The sequence below is a fragment of the Zea mays genome, chromosome 5 (assembly GCF_902167145.1).
Source record: "Zea mays cultivar B73 chromosome 5, Zm-B73-REFERENCE-NAM-5.0, whole genome shotgun sequence".
Lineage (NCBI taxonomy): Eukaryota > Viridiplantae > Streptophyta > Magnoliopsida > Poales > Poaceae > Zea > Zea mays.
In genome coordinates this window covers 152,255,382-152,269,673 of record NC_050100.1, presented here as the reverse complement: position 1 = coordinate 152,269,673, position 14,292 = coordinate 152,255,382, and the positions used below count along the sequence as shown (strand labels likewise).

Here is a 14,292-nt window from a genome sequence, read left to right as displayed (position 1 = left end):
AATCGCACTACTGCGATTCACACGCACAAACATAGGGTCCAGGCCGATGGCACTGGCCATAGACACAGTTGGTCGCTTGCTTTTGATTGCTACAGGACATCAAAAACAAGCCAACAGAAGTTATCAAATCATAAACTTCTCCCTTCAATTAATCCTTCTTCGAAGGTCAATTGAAGAGAGAAGAAGAAGGGGCACAAATGCTTATATATTAACAAGGATGAAATGTAAACAGTTACGAGCAAGACATGTTACTCATCTTCATGCTTCCACACTTATTATTTCACTCCTTGCAATATAACAAACAATTACAAACATACCTTCGGCTTCATACAAGTGATAGCTCAAAGGTACTTCGAAGGCTGAGCTAAATAAAGCTTTGAGCTCTCGAAAGGTGAATTTATGCATGACATTGTTACTCTATTTATAGACGAGAGGTACAACTTCGTATGAAATTACAAGCACGCCCACGAAGTTTACACATATGATTTACAAGTATCACATGGGAAATATCGTCATTCCTCCTTCCTTCTTGCTGAACAAGACTTCTGGTTCATCCTCTTTTCTACTTTGTTTATTTGTTATTTTTCAATCGCGAGAACAAATGAAGCCCATCCACGACTTGTTTACAACACATGCATAATTTATAGATAGGGATAAAATATATACGCAAAACTTATTTAATTTGGCTCATTATTAATTAGTGGTAGATGATGATCTTTGATGATCTCTGAGGATTCTATATATTCAAACTGATAGCAATGTTTCAGCATCAGTAGGTGGTATGGACAGGATCCATGAATCTCCGTTGATAAAATCTGTCCCAAGAAAGTATATGGCTTCAGCGTATCTAAGTTTGACGTGCCATATTTTCTCTAACCCAGGTCCATAGCACTTGAAAGTGGCACAGCGTCTACCAGTCCTGCATAGATATAGATATGAGATAACAAGTGTGTATATATATATAAAGAGAGAGAGAGAGATTTTGCTGCATGCATGGGTCGGCATACATATTACTGGGCATGAAGATGTTCCCTTTGTCGTAGATTATGGGCACAACCTCCTTAGCAATCTGGGTGTAGGAGTAGATGGAAGGCGTGCCCATCCTTCCGAGGAAGATTTGTTGCCCTTCCCCGGTGATGGTACATGTCTTGAAGGAGAAGCCGCCCTCCCCTGGGGCAACCTTGATTGGATTGTCGTGAATGTCAAGTTGAGGTGGTGCCACAGGCAAGGTCATGATCTCCTCCATGTTGTTCACGGAAACAATGGTGCAGTCCTCGTAAAAGGACTTGGCAGAGCCAAAGATGAAGTCGATGGTTCCCCTGATGGTGCAGGACTTGAAGTAGTGCAGCCCCATCTGGTCATACAGGGCGCCTTGTCCACCTTCAATTGTGCAGTTGTAGAAGGTTGCCTTTGTTCCTAGCACCCGCAACGCTGGCGCCTCGCCTTCTGCCTTCTTCTTCTTCGCTGCTGCTGCAACATCATTCCTAAAGACGACACCATAGGCAATGAAGTAGTCAGACTCTACGGTCATGGTGCTACTACCATCTACTCCAAGGGGCTTGCTATCCTTCCCCAGGGTGGCGGCAGTGTCGTTCCACACAATGATGGCAGGGTTGATGGGGTCATCTGATCTTATGGTGACGAATGGCTTGCTTTTGCTCACCAATACCTTCTCTCGGTACACGGTGCCACCGCTGAGGATGAGGATGTACTGTTTGGTGCTATCATCAGGGATGTTAGCGATGGACTCCCCGATGGTCCTATAGCCTTGTTCCTCAGAGTTGGTAGGGTTGATGAAATTGGTTACCGTGTTAGCCTGGGCAGAGCACTGCGTCCTTATTCTTCTTAGTGCATCCATCGGCTGTTGAAATGTCCTTTGCCCCGACCACCCGTAGTTCACTCACCCAAAAATCCAAGGGCAACTCCTCGCATGACGCCCCCGGCACTAGCGACACAAGCTCCAAGAGTAGGAGGGCCGCTAGGAGCTGGATGGAAATTACAATGTAGCTCGTCTTCTGTTGATTCTTCCTCCTGCTCTCCATGACGATCACTCTTTCTTTCTTTCTCTCCTCAAATTCTTTAATTAGGTTGTCTGTCTTCTTCTTTAATCTTGTTATATATAGATAGCTAATAAGCTAGTTTGCATCCAAAATCCAATTCAAATAATTAAGGTGTCTAATATATGGAAGGTCACCATTAGGCGCCTAATTTTAGACTTGGATTCATTCCACATGCATGCATGCATATATGCAAGGGTAACACAAAAATCTCTGGTGCATATATATATAAGCGATGGAAAAATAAAACAAATAATTGGTTTTATTCGATCCAAGGTGATTCATATAACGTCCAACCGCGCGACTCCTATATATAGATGATATATGCTAAATAAAGTTCTCATGGATTGAATAAGTCGCTACCTTTGCGCATAATCCTAGTAGAACCAATGTTATCATCTTGCAATTTCAATAGACAACACTAACTAAATTTCTATTGTTTTTATAAAAGGTTTTATACATTTGTTTAGCTAGTTTGTTTGAGAATTATATGGAATTTTGTAGAATTCCTATAATTTGATACATATATGTTTTTGGATTTCTTGCCTTTTCATTAATTTCACTATGTGGAGAAAGAGTTTCAAAAACATCAACTAAATCTCCAAAAGGCTTTTTCTCTTTTTTCAAAACCAAATTTTCAAAGTTATATTTCAAAATACTATTACAACAAATGAGTTTAGGTTTTTGTTTCAAAAGTCCTCGTTTGATAGAGCTCTACTCCATGATTCTGTAGCTCAGAGAGTTGATTCTCTAATAGAGCGATTCTGAGGGATTCTCTAACAGAAGTGAACCTATCTAACAAAAATTGTTTGGCAAATAGTATGAGAAGTGATTTATGAGGGGTTGGAGAATGGGGAGCCTTTATAGAATTCAAAGTTAACCCTATCTTCTAGAGCTATGCAAGGCTACACCTCTAGATTACAACATTTTCAAAAGCGGTAACAAGAACAGGTATTGAAATTCTAGGGTAGTCATGCAACAACGAGTATTCAACCAATTCCTACTAACTTAAATGCATCAAGCATTATATTTAGGGTAAAAGTTTTATAAAACACAAGGAACAGGGTTGAATGCACTAGGGCTTGCATTAGTTGTAGTGTAGAGTAGATGACCAAGAAAACCCAATAGTTCCATTGAGTGAAGACAAGGCTCTGGGAATTACTTCACAATATGACCGATTCGTCGTAACATAATCTACGTGTAAAGTAAATGTTGGGGACTTGTTCTCAAATGCTAAAAGTCAAGAACAAGGCAACATAGAAAATGTTAATCGGTAAAGTTCTTCGTCCTTCGAAGCATTATTCCCCTTAGGATATAATGGTTTTCGGGCAAAGGTTATGAAGGGCGTACCTTCATAAATACATTATACAAAGACGAAGAATGAATTGTAAGAAATATAAAGGATAACATAGATAATTAAATATTATTAAATATTATATATTATTATCATATATAAACAGAAATAACATCGAATTACAAATGTACCTTCAACTTGAAGGAGATGAAAGTACAAGCGTGACGCAAAAGTGAATGCCAAATCAGCGTGAACAGTACGGGGGTACTGTTCTCCTATTTATAGGCACAGGTCACAACCTATGCAAAATTACATTCATGCCCTTTACATTTGATAATAATTCTATTGTAATCTATCGAGGTCTGAATAGCCTTTTCATCTTTAAGTCGGTTTCATTTTGTTGCTATCATGCCGAAGCTTTCCTGCTCACACCTTCGGCGCTGTATCAACCTTCGTATTATTCTGGTCTGCTGTGATACCGACTTGAGTCCGAAGATACCTGTTCACACATTAAACTCCAGAAATACTGTTAAATCCTGTTTTTGAGGACCTTCGTAAGCCGAAGGCCCCCAACAGTAGCCCCTCGCAATATTAATTTGTTTAAAACAATAAATTTAGATTGCGATATGGACGAAGGCTTTACGCCGAAGGTCCGAAAAAACACCTTCCCTTTGCTAGAATAGCAACATTCACTGACAAGCGGGGTCTTTCAATTTTCAACGCACCGGGCGTATAAATACGGTCATACCGCAATCTCATTTGGCACGCTCTCTTGTCATCTGCTCTCGCTCACTCGATTTTTAGCTTTTGTGCACTAAGATTTTCTGAGCTTTTAGTTTTGAAGCTTCGGCTTTGAAAACAGTTTTTTAGTGTTTCCGAAGATGTCTGGAGATAAGAAGGCTGCTGCTGAGACGAAGTTGAGTCTTGACGAAGAGAAAAACTTGGGGTTTCTTATAGCGATGTCGAAGACCAACACGGAAAAAATCACCAAGGAAATTCTAGAAGGTTTGTCTGAGGATACTGGTGACAGCGACAGTTATGATGTGGACAGCGGTGGTGAAGACTCCGAAGATCGTCCCTGGCGACCAAGCCATTCAGTTTATGGTAAATCAACTATCAAAGAGAATCATCTTGTCAACATGAGAGGAAGGTATGGTTTTATGTGAAGAATGACCTGTCAGTACGAGAAGATATCAAAGGTATAATTATGCGCCCTATTTGGCAAAGCTTCGGCCTTCGGAGGCCGAAGGTTGAAATGAATGAAGCTGCCGAAGAATGCCAGAGGGCCTTCGGCGTTATCTGTTCTTTTATTGGAACGAGAGATTTAGTACAAGAGCATATTGCCTTCCGGGTATGGCCGCTCGCGGAGAAATGGGAAATGCCGCAAGAAACCATAAAAGAGGCCGACGAAGGTGGACTTGTCAGACTGAAGTACACCTTTAAGTTTGGAGATAAATTCGTTGAGCCAGATGATGACTGGTTAAAAAGCATTGAAAATTTAAGTGATGAGCTGCTTGGGGCTTATTCGAAGGTCGAAGATACTGCGATGTCAGCAGCCTTCGGAGGCCGAAAAAAGAAGAGGCTGAATCGGGTATTTGATGCAATTGGGTTTGTCTACCCTGACTATTGCTATCCCATTCGAAGGCAGAAGAGAAAAAACATAACCTCTGCAAAGGAAGAAGCTGTAACTGCTCCTAGCGAGCCAGAACCGAAAAGAAAGAAGATAAAGGTCCTCACACATCGGCCGCGCTATATAGAACCAGCTTCGGTGCCTGAGTTTACCGGAGAAACTTCTTCGGCCACCGAGACTAAAAAGCCAACCAAACCAACCTTGGTGCCAGTAGTTGCAGAAAAGGCCGAAGCGCCAGAAAGGATAGAATTGGAAGAACCGAAGATTTTGCTACCAGAAACCGAAGAAATGGCCGAAGCGCCATCCATAGAAAAAATGGAAGAAATGAAAAAACCATCTGAAGAAAAAGCATCAGAAGTTGTGAGTCCTGCAGCAAATGTTAAGACAGTAAAAAATCAAAAAGTGCCAGCAGTGACTCCGAAAAGAAAGAGAATGGCTAATGTGCTAGATGTACTGGAAACAATCAAATCTTCAAGCACACCTCCGAAGAAGGCTGCTGCCGCTCCTGAAACAACAACTGAAATTTCTGATACAAAAGCTCCAGAGCAAGAAACTGAAGCCGAAGCTGGGTCCTCAGAGCCCGTAAAGATAAAATCCTTGGAAACTGAGGAAGAAAAAATAATAAAGCCAACTTTTGTTGAAGAAATCGGTGTCGTTGCCCCCGAAGCATCCTCTAAAGTTCATGATTATATTGTTCGTCATGCTTCGGGGAAAAACTATCAGAAAAAGAAGAGCAAGAGGCCCAGCGCTACGCCCAAAAACTGAAGTATCCAAAAGGGGCGTTAATATTCAATGGTAGTGGAGAAGAAGACTTTTTGTATTGTCTCCCTGACAGCAAGGAGATTTCTGTCTGCCGGGAGATGAGCAAGAGCTTCGGATTCCCAACTTTAGAAGACGGGCTCTCGGTGCTGTCGAAGAACGATCTGGCCGACAGCCTGGCCTATAATAGCTTAAAGGTGCGACAAATGGGATCCTTGTATTTTTTGTTGAGACCAAAATTTTTCGTTTGTTTAAATCTATTGACACACACATATTTCTCTTTGCAGGGCCTGATACTTAGCAATGCCCTCAGGGCACAGAAAGATGCTGAAGACGAAGGGTGTGCTATAGCCCTGAGCAACCTTCGTTCTGAAGTAATTGAACTGAGGAACGAAGGCCTCGAAAAAGATAAAATATTACACTCATTGATAAATAAAATAAAGGAAGACGAAGCTGCTTTTAAGGGTCAAGCTGAAGCTCAGAAGCGCGAAATTGAAGATCTTCGGAAACAACTGGCCAGAGCCAAAGAAGAACGCATACTTGAAGAAACAAGGCGAGAACTCAGCGACCAATGGGCAGATCACTTAGAAGTAACTGTTGAAGAGCTTCGTTCGTCCAAGAAGAGATGCTATAACAAATCTATAGAGTGTGTTAAGAAGTTAAAAGCTAGCTTCGCCAGGGTCGGCGCCTTCTCAAGCGAAGAAAACTTTACGAGAGGCAATCCCGAAGGTCCCATCGAATGGATCGACCACGAAGCTGAGGCCTTCGAAGAAATTTTAAATAGCCGTGGAGATATATGTGCTTTCTCTGGTGCCAGAGGAATTGCCACCATTTTAGAGAAGAAGGGCTGCGAACATGTAAAAATTTTAGCACAATCCGAAGCTGCTTTGTCCTTTGAAGATGCAAGAGATCCTTCGGCCGAAGCTAGCATGATCGGTGGAAAATTTTTCACTGATATCTGGGATAATGGTGGCCGAGAAATGGCCGGAGAAATTATTCAAAAAAGTGAAAAGGGCATTCACGATGCTAGAGAAGTGGCTGAGGCTGCTGAAAAGAGCGCTGAGCCCGAAGGTCAATTAGGTATTAACTAATAGTTTTTATTGTGTTGTAATTTTTGGTTTTAAGCTTCGTTTGCCATTTGTAATAGCAATGTAGCCGTATCCTGTCCTTCTTCAGATCCTGCTAAAGCGTCTCCGGGCCCTCAGCCGAAAGGAGACGACGAAATTAAAAAGATGGCTGAAGCCATTATGGACGAAGTCGTCAATCGGCTCCTGAATGAAGCTGCAGAAGTTGTTCTGAGAGAAGATTAAATACTATTGTAAATTAAACTTCTGAAATGTAATATATTGTAACATTTTGTAATCCTGAATGTAATATACCCGTTTTTATTGCTCAATTCTTTACGATGCATGAAACTTTACACGTACCGCTTTTGAGTCTTTGACGAAAAAACACCTTCCCTTCTTTTCATGCTTCGTGAAGAGGAATGTCCAGGCTTCGTGAAGATACTTTCCGAAGCTATACTTCCAAAGATCAATAATGTATCTCCTTGTGACATTATGATTTTTCCCTTTTTTCAAAACGTTCTTCTGTAGATTAATATAATGTCCACCTCTTGTGCCATATGCAACATGATGTATGATGCTTATGCTATGCGAAATGATGCGATGATGTTATGCTGTGTAAGATGGTGTTTATTCCGAAGATACACACATTCCTGCGACAAAACACATAATCTTTTGAATCAGCATTGTCTTTTTACTATAAGCCTCCCTTAGGAGCTTCTTCGCCTTTTACTTCAGCGGAATCAGCGTTTATTTTTCGCTGTAAGCCTCCCTTAGGAGCTTCTTCGCCTTTTACTTTCAGCGGTATTCGCGTTGACTTTTCGCGCTTCGCCTTTTACTTAGGCGGTATCAGTGTTGACTTTTCGCTGTATGCTCTGCATTCCCTTTGGAACGACTTTGGAGCAGAAAACTTACACTGCGCTCCCTTTGCAACGACTTTTTTGTGACTTCGGCAAACTTACTCTGCGTTCCTTAGAACGACTTTTTGTTGCTTCGAAGAATTTTTGATAGTTCGAAGGTCCTCTTTGTTATCACAAGTCTTTCACCAATTTAAGCCTGTGAAGAAAATATATTTTCCTTGTGGGAATCAACGAAACTATTTACATGAAACCTGAACAATGTCCTTTATTACAGAAAATAAAACTGAATGAAAAAGATTGCAATTAAGGTAGGATATTTGTCAATAGATGTGCTTTGACTCTGGCACAGTGCTGTTGACTGTGCGAGCTTCGGACTGTTCTCTGAAGTCCCTTTGGTGTGGAGCATATTGGCTCCCTTCTGGCTGCTGACCTTGTTGCAGCGGTGGTGGAGGCGAAGGTTGTTGCCAGGAAGCCTGAGGTTGACTCGCCGAAGCAACAGAAACTGCAGGATGATTGCCTACATACTCTGGGATGTAAGGCGAATGATACGAAGCAGTGTGCATGACCTGCTTCGGCTGAGCCTGTTGTGCTGCCGCTTCGGCTATTTCTTTTTGCTTCTGGATGGTAACATGGCACATCCTGGTGGTATGACCTTTGTTCTCACCACAGAATAAGCAAAAGATTCTTCTCGGTTGATCGCCAAATCTTCCTCCGAAGCCCCTGGCGCCTCTGCCTCTTGGAGCTGGTGGTCGGAAGGAGCCTTGCTGTTGCCCCGAAGCCTGTGAGGAACATTGTGGCCTTTGCTGTTGGCTCCCTCTATCATCATTTTGTGTAGAGTTATAAATTGATCTAACATGCCTCGGGTAGAACCTCCCTCCGAAGCCCCTGGTCATTTCAGAAAACCTGAAAGCCTCCTCCCTTCTTTGGCGAAAATCATTATCGGCCCGAATGTACTCGTCCATCTTCTGGAGCAGCTTCTCCAAAGTTTGAGGAGGCTTCCTAGCGAAATACTGAGCTGACGGTCCTGGCCGAAGCCCCTTGATCATGGCCTCAATGACAATTTCATTGGGCACCGTTGGTGCCTGTGCCCTCAAACGCAAGAACCTTCGGACATACGCCTGAAGGTATTCTTCGTGATCCTGGGTGCACTGGAACAGAGCTTGAGCAGTAACCGGCTTCGTCTGAAACCCTTGGAAGCTAGTTAACAACAAGTCCTTCAGCTTCTGCCATGAAGTGATTGTTCCTGGTCGAAGGGAGGAATACCAGGTTTGAGCGACACTCCTGACAGCCATAACAAAAGATTTGGCCATGACTGCAGCATTGCCACCATATGAAGATACTGTCGCTTCGTAGCTCATCAAAAACTGCTTCGGGTCTGAGTGGCCATCGAATACGGGAAGCTGAGGCGGCTTGTAGGACGGAGGCCAAGGTGTAGCCTGCAGCTCAGCGGACAGAGGAGAAGCATCATCAAAAACAAAATTCCCATGATGGAAATTGTCATACCAGTCATCTTCGTTGGGAAAACCCTCCTGATGAAGGTCTTGGTGCTGAGGCCTTCGGTGTTGCTCATCCTGGGCAAGATGACGAACTTCTTCAGAGGCTTCATCTATCTGCCTCTGCAGTTCAGCTAGCCTGGCCATCTTTTCTTTCTTCCTTTGCACCTGTTGATGAAGCATCTCCATATCTCTGATTTCTTGATCTATCTCGTCCTCTGGTGGTGTCGGGCTGACAGCCTTCCTTTTCTGGCTTCGGGCCTCCCGAAGGGAGACTGTCTCCTGATTGTGGTCCAGCGGTTGCAGAGCTGCAGCCCCAGTCGCTGAAGCCTTCTTCGGCGCCATAACGAAGGTTTATGATCGCCGAAGGTGTTCAAAAAAAACTCAAAGAGTGGAAGTGAGTTCACCGGAGGTGGGCGCCAATGTTGGGGACTTGTTCTCAAATGCTAAAAGTCAAGAACAAGGCAACATAGAAAATGTTAACCGGTAAAGTTCTTCGTCCTTCGAAGCATTATTCCCCTTAGGATATAATGGTTTTCGGGCGAAGGTTATGAAGGGCGTACCTTCATAAATACATTATACAAAGACGAAGAATGAATTGTAAGAAATATAAAGGATAACATAGATAATTAAATATTATTAAATATTATATATTATTATCATATATAAACAGAAATAACATCGAATTACAAATGTACCTTCAACTTGAAGGAGATGAAAGTACAAGCGTGACGCAAAAGTGAATGCCAAATCAGCGTGAACAGTACGGGGGTACTGTTCTCCTATTTATAGGCACAGGTCACAACCTATGCAAAATTACATTCATGCCCTTTACATTTGATAATAATTCTATTGTAATCTATCGAGGTCTGAATAGCCTTTTCATCTTTAAGTCGGTTTCATTTTGTTGCTATCATGCCGAAGCTTTCCTGCTCACACCTTCGGCGCTGTATCAACCTTCGTATTATTCTGGTCTGCTGTGATACCGACTTGAGTCCGAAGATACCTGTTCACACATTAAACTCCAGAAATACTGTTAAATCCTGTTTTTGAGGACCTTCGTAAGCCGAAGGCCCCCAACAGTAAAGTTGCAAGATATGATCATGATGTGATGATGGAATGAACATAGGTGCAAGATAAATAATCTAAAACAACAAAACCTTGAGTACAACTTTCCTTCACAGTAAAGTTGCATTTGATTTCCGATAAAACCCTAATTATTTCGCTAATCATGTTAAGTAGGGTTCTAGACAACATTATGCATATGCCATGGATCAACTTAGGTGTTTGGGATCAATGGAATTCATACAATCCCAAAACCAGCACAACAAATTAATTATTTTATTACTTCTATTATGTTATTTATTTGTTAAAGGAAAAAGTACTTGAAATTAAGCAAAAAATTGTTAACTAATTGAACATGTTCTAAATAGAATCAAACTTTTTCTATGAGCTACTCTAAGTCTGTGCAATAATAAATCTAAGTCAAAATCCACGAAAACGGCTTTGTATTTTGGTTTCCTTATTCCTTATGGTATCAAATTGACGATAATAGCTTAACATACTTGGTTACCAGATACCCATCGGGAAGCACATTACAGTACATGTATGCTTTTAGCCAACATTCTATTAAAATGGGAGGATATGGATTGATAAGGTTCAATATGGAATTGTTACCACATGCTCATTGTTTATTTTCCCCTTGGTTGGTAATAATAGGAGCAGTGCAAATAATCTATGCAGTTTCAACCTCTCTTGGTCATTGATTTTTTTTTAAAAAAAGAATAGCCTACTCCTCTGCATCTCACATGGGTTTCATAATTATAGGAATTGGTTCCATAACCAACATTGGACTAAATGATGCTATTTTACAAATATTATCTCATGGATTTATTAGTGCTACACTTTTATCTTGGTGGGAATGGCTTGTGATAGAATGTGGCGATTTTGATTCAGACATTACAGTGAACACCCGGTGAGCTCCATATAAAACTTCACTATTTTCACCATTGAAAGTAGCCTAGAAGGGGGTAAATAGGCTACACCTAAAAAATTCACCAAAAACTTGGAAATGATGTCAAATCAATAGTTTAGTGTAGGCCAGTTGAAACGCTACTAGGGGCTGTTGAACTAGTCCAGTTGAGAGAATAGATCTAGCTAAGAACAACATGAAGTATAATGAGAGATTCTTTGAATCGAAAAAACAGGGCATAATCTAAGTGAAAATCCACACACACACACAACGAATCGCTCGATGTCTTTCTTGACAAAGATAAAGTGCAGCGCATGAACAAAGCAACAACACAAATACACGAGATTTATGCCGAGGTTCGGACACACCACAAAGGTGCCCTAATCCCTGTTGAGCAGCCCACATACGGCCCGGTCTTTTCCAGCCCTAGCCCTTCACAGGCCGACCAACAAGGTCAATGCAACCACTTTCTCAAACTTGCTCAAAGAGCATGTGATACAAACTTCTTCGGGTTGTCCACAAATTCAGAGACTCCTAAGCAACCTCAACCGTCATGGAACACGAGGTTCAAAGAGTAACAAACCCACACAAGAGAGTGTTTGCAACAAGCTCAAGGGATGGATAAAGAGGAGGGAGATCAAAAACCATGTCTGAAATCAAAGAACTCAAACCTCACACCAAGGCTCCTTCAATCAATTGAACTGGTTTTAGCCTCAAACATCGACGAGGGAGAGAGTTGGGGTGTGAGAGAAAAGTTAGAGCTTTTTGTCTCAAGTTTGGTGAACAATGAATGTGTTGGTTAGCCGGAGTAAATGAGGGGGGAGAGAGAGAGGAGAGTGTATATATAGGGGCCTCTCAAATGGGGTTGACTGTTCGAACTTTTTGCGTGAAATGCGGTTGAACTACACCCCAAAGCCAATTGAACTAGTTTTTAGCAAAACTAAACTTGGTTCAACAAGCCAACTCAATTGGGGAGTTCAATCATCCTACCCTGGTTGAACCGCCCCTAAGGGCCCATTCAACTGCCTATTTAGCAGGACTTTGCAGAATGGTCCTCTGACCGAGGGATAGTTGAGCCGCCACTAGCTGGCCGGTTCAACCTCCTTTGCAATACAGCTGCCAGACTGTGCTACAAGGTTTGGCAAAATGACCAACTGCTGAGATAGTGGTTGAACAACTCCAAAGGGGCCGACTCAACTGGGTTTGAGCAAAGAGGTCTATGGTGAAAACTCGGTTGAACCACCCTAGGGTCAGTTCAACCCGTTTTGAGCAGAGAGCTCCACTGGCTTGGGCGAGTTGACCTACGCCTGAGGGTATGTTCAAGTGCCTTTGACCAGAGAGGAAGTCCAACAACAAAACCTCGAACCAGTTGGACTCGCACGAAAGGTCCAAAGATTTGTTTTTTTGAAATAAGCTTTTGAAACAGAGAAACTTGAGCTTTGCCAACACCGTTACCTTTGTGGATCCCTCTTAGTTGTACGATGATTCCTACAACTCAAGAAATATGGAATTTGAATCAGTCGTTGCATGGAATCACAGGAAACACGCCATATGATTTGAAGTACTTATCCAATTCGTGTTCCATTTTTGTTTGAAATTAACGTTTGTACTGCTTCTATCTTTGAAATAACTCAACATATTGCCACACCTAGTTCTGGGGGCAAAACCGAATGCATAGAATACGTGGGCCAGGATCCATTTTCCACACATATGTTGACGTCGCAAGTGTAATATATCAAAAGACAATGCAATAAAGGCGTAAAGAGAGTAGAGTAACTTTATTACATCATCCAAAACATTGTATCTTAACAAGTATCATAATCAAAGTATGGCAGAACTAAACATGGACACTCTTCCACAGGAAGGTGACTGGCGCATCGTTACACTCAAAACTCATTAATGTCATCTGCGAAGTCCCCGTCATCACCATCTGATCAAAATATTAGCAAGGGTGAGCTCACTTATGGTCGGGGCTCAGCAAGTGGGGGAAATTAATGCATGTTAACAAGGTAGGCTATGGATAAGCGGTAAGCATTTTAGTTGGTCAATATTTTATTAGCAACACCTGTCTTACTAATAAGTGTGTATCCCAAATATCCCAATTAATCAAAGGCATAAGATTGTATCAAAAACACTTAAGTGTAATCACTTAAGCAAACCACTGGTAGATCCTCATATCACGATTTATTTTCCATCTTTAAGTTCAATTATCATGTGAGGGTCCAGGTTGCTCTTAACCGTGAGCACGGTTGACATATCAGTTTTACACTCTGCAGAGGTGGTACAACTTTACCCACAAGCCATGTATCCCATCTATCCTAGGTTGATCGGACCCATAAACATTGCCGAGGTGAATGGCTAGGGATCCATTATGAGGCCTTCACAAAATATACTTAGTACAAAGTCACCTGCTAAGGTTTCCACGTCAGTATTGATGGCTCTTTGGGTGAGGTAACTTAGCCAAGACTACCAACCCATGTTAACATGAGCTGCCACCAAACCACTGCCACCCCTCTTGCCCATCTTTTAGGTAGGGTTGCTAAGCACTAAGTCTATAGAGCTAATTACCAAAGTCAGAGCCATTATAGCACTTGTGGTTACACTGTTATCCTAGGTGGTCACTCCATGTTCCATTTAACACAAAATGTTCTTGTTTAGCCATCGGGTTAACCTCATAATAAAACTTCATTTCCGAAACATAGTATCATTTAAAAGAGTGACAACATATTTATCAAGTTGAGCAATAGCAAAAATTGCTAAGCATAGCATTTATCCCAGGGTAATTCAAGGAATAGGGTTGGTAATTCTAGGAAATCCTTATTTAGGAAAATCCCATCAAATTATGCAATATATATCCAAAAGTAAACATTATTGTATGCATTATTTCGGTACAAATAGAAATGCAGAGGGAGAATCCACTTGCCTTGCTCGAAAGTGTCCTATGGGTCGTCATCGAACGTGTTTGGTTCGTCTACCTCATAGTCAACTTCTAGCATCGATTTGCGTATCATACATACAAAAGAATACGTACGCCAAATAAATAAACATACACCATTACATGGGTAATCATTCACCATTATATATACATTCATACATCACACAACTATACTCATAAATACGTCCAAAGCATAAATACTTATTAATCCACTATGGCTTCTACTTT

General features: G+C 41.6%; 1 pseudogene; it reads right to left on the bottom strand.

Annotated features, from left to right (window-relative positions):
- Positions 1 to 246: 246 nt before the first annotated feature.
- On the bottom strand, positions 247 to 2,106 carry LOC103627045 (putative pectinesterase 63; annotated as a pseudogene).
- Between the last annotated feature and the right edge of the window lie 12,186 nt (positions 2,107 to 14,292).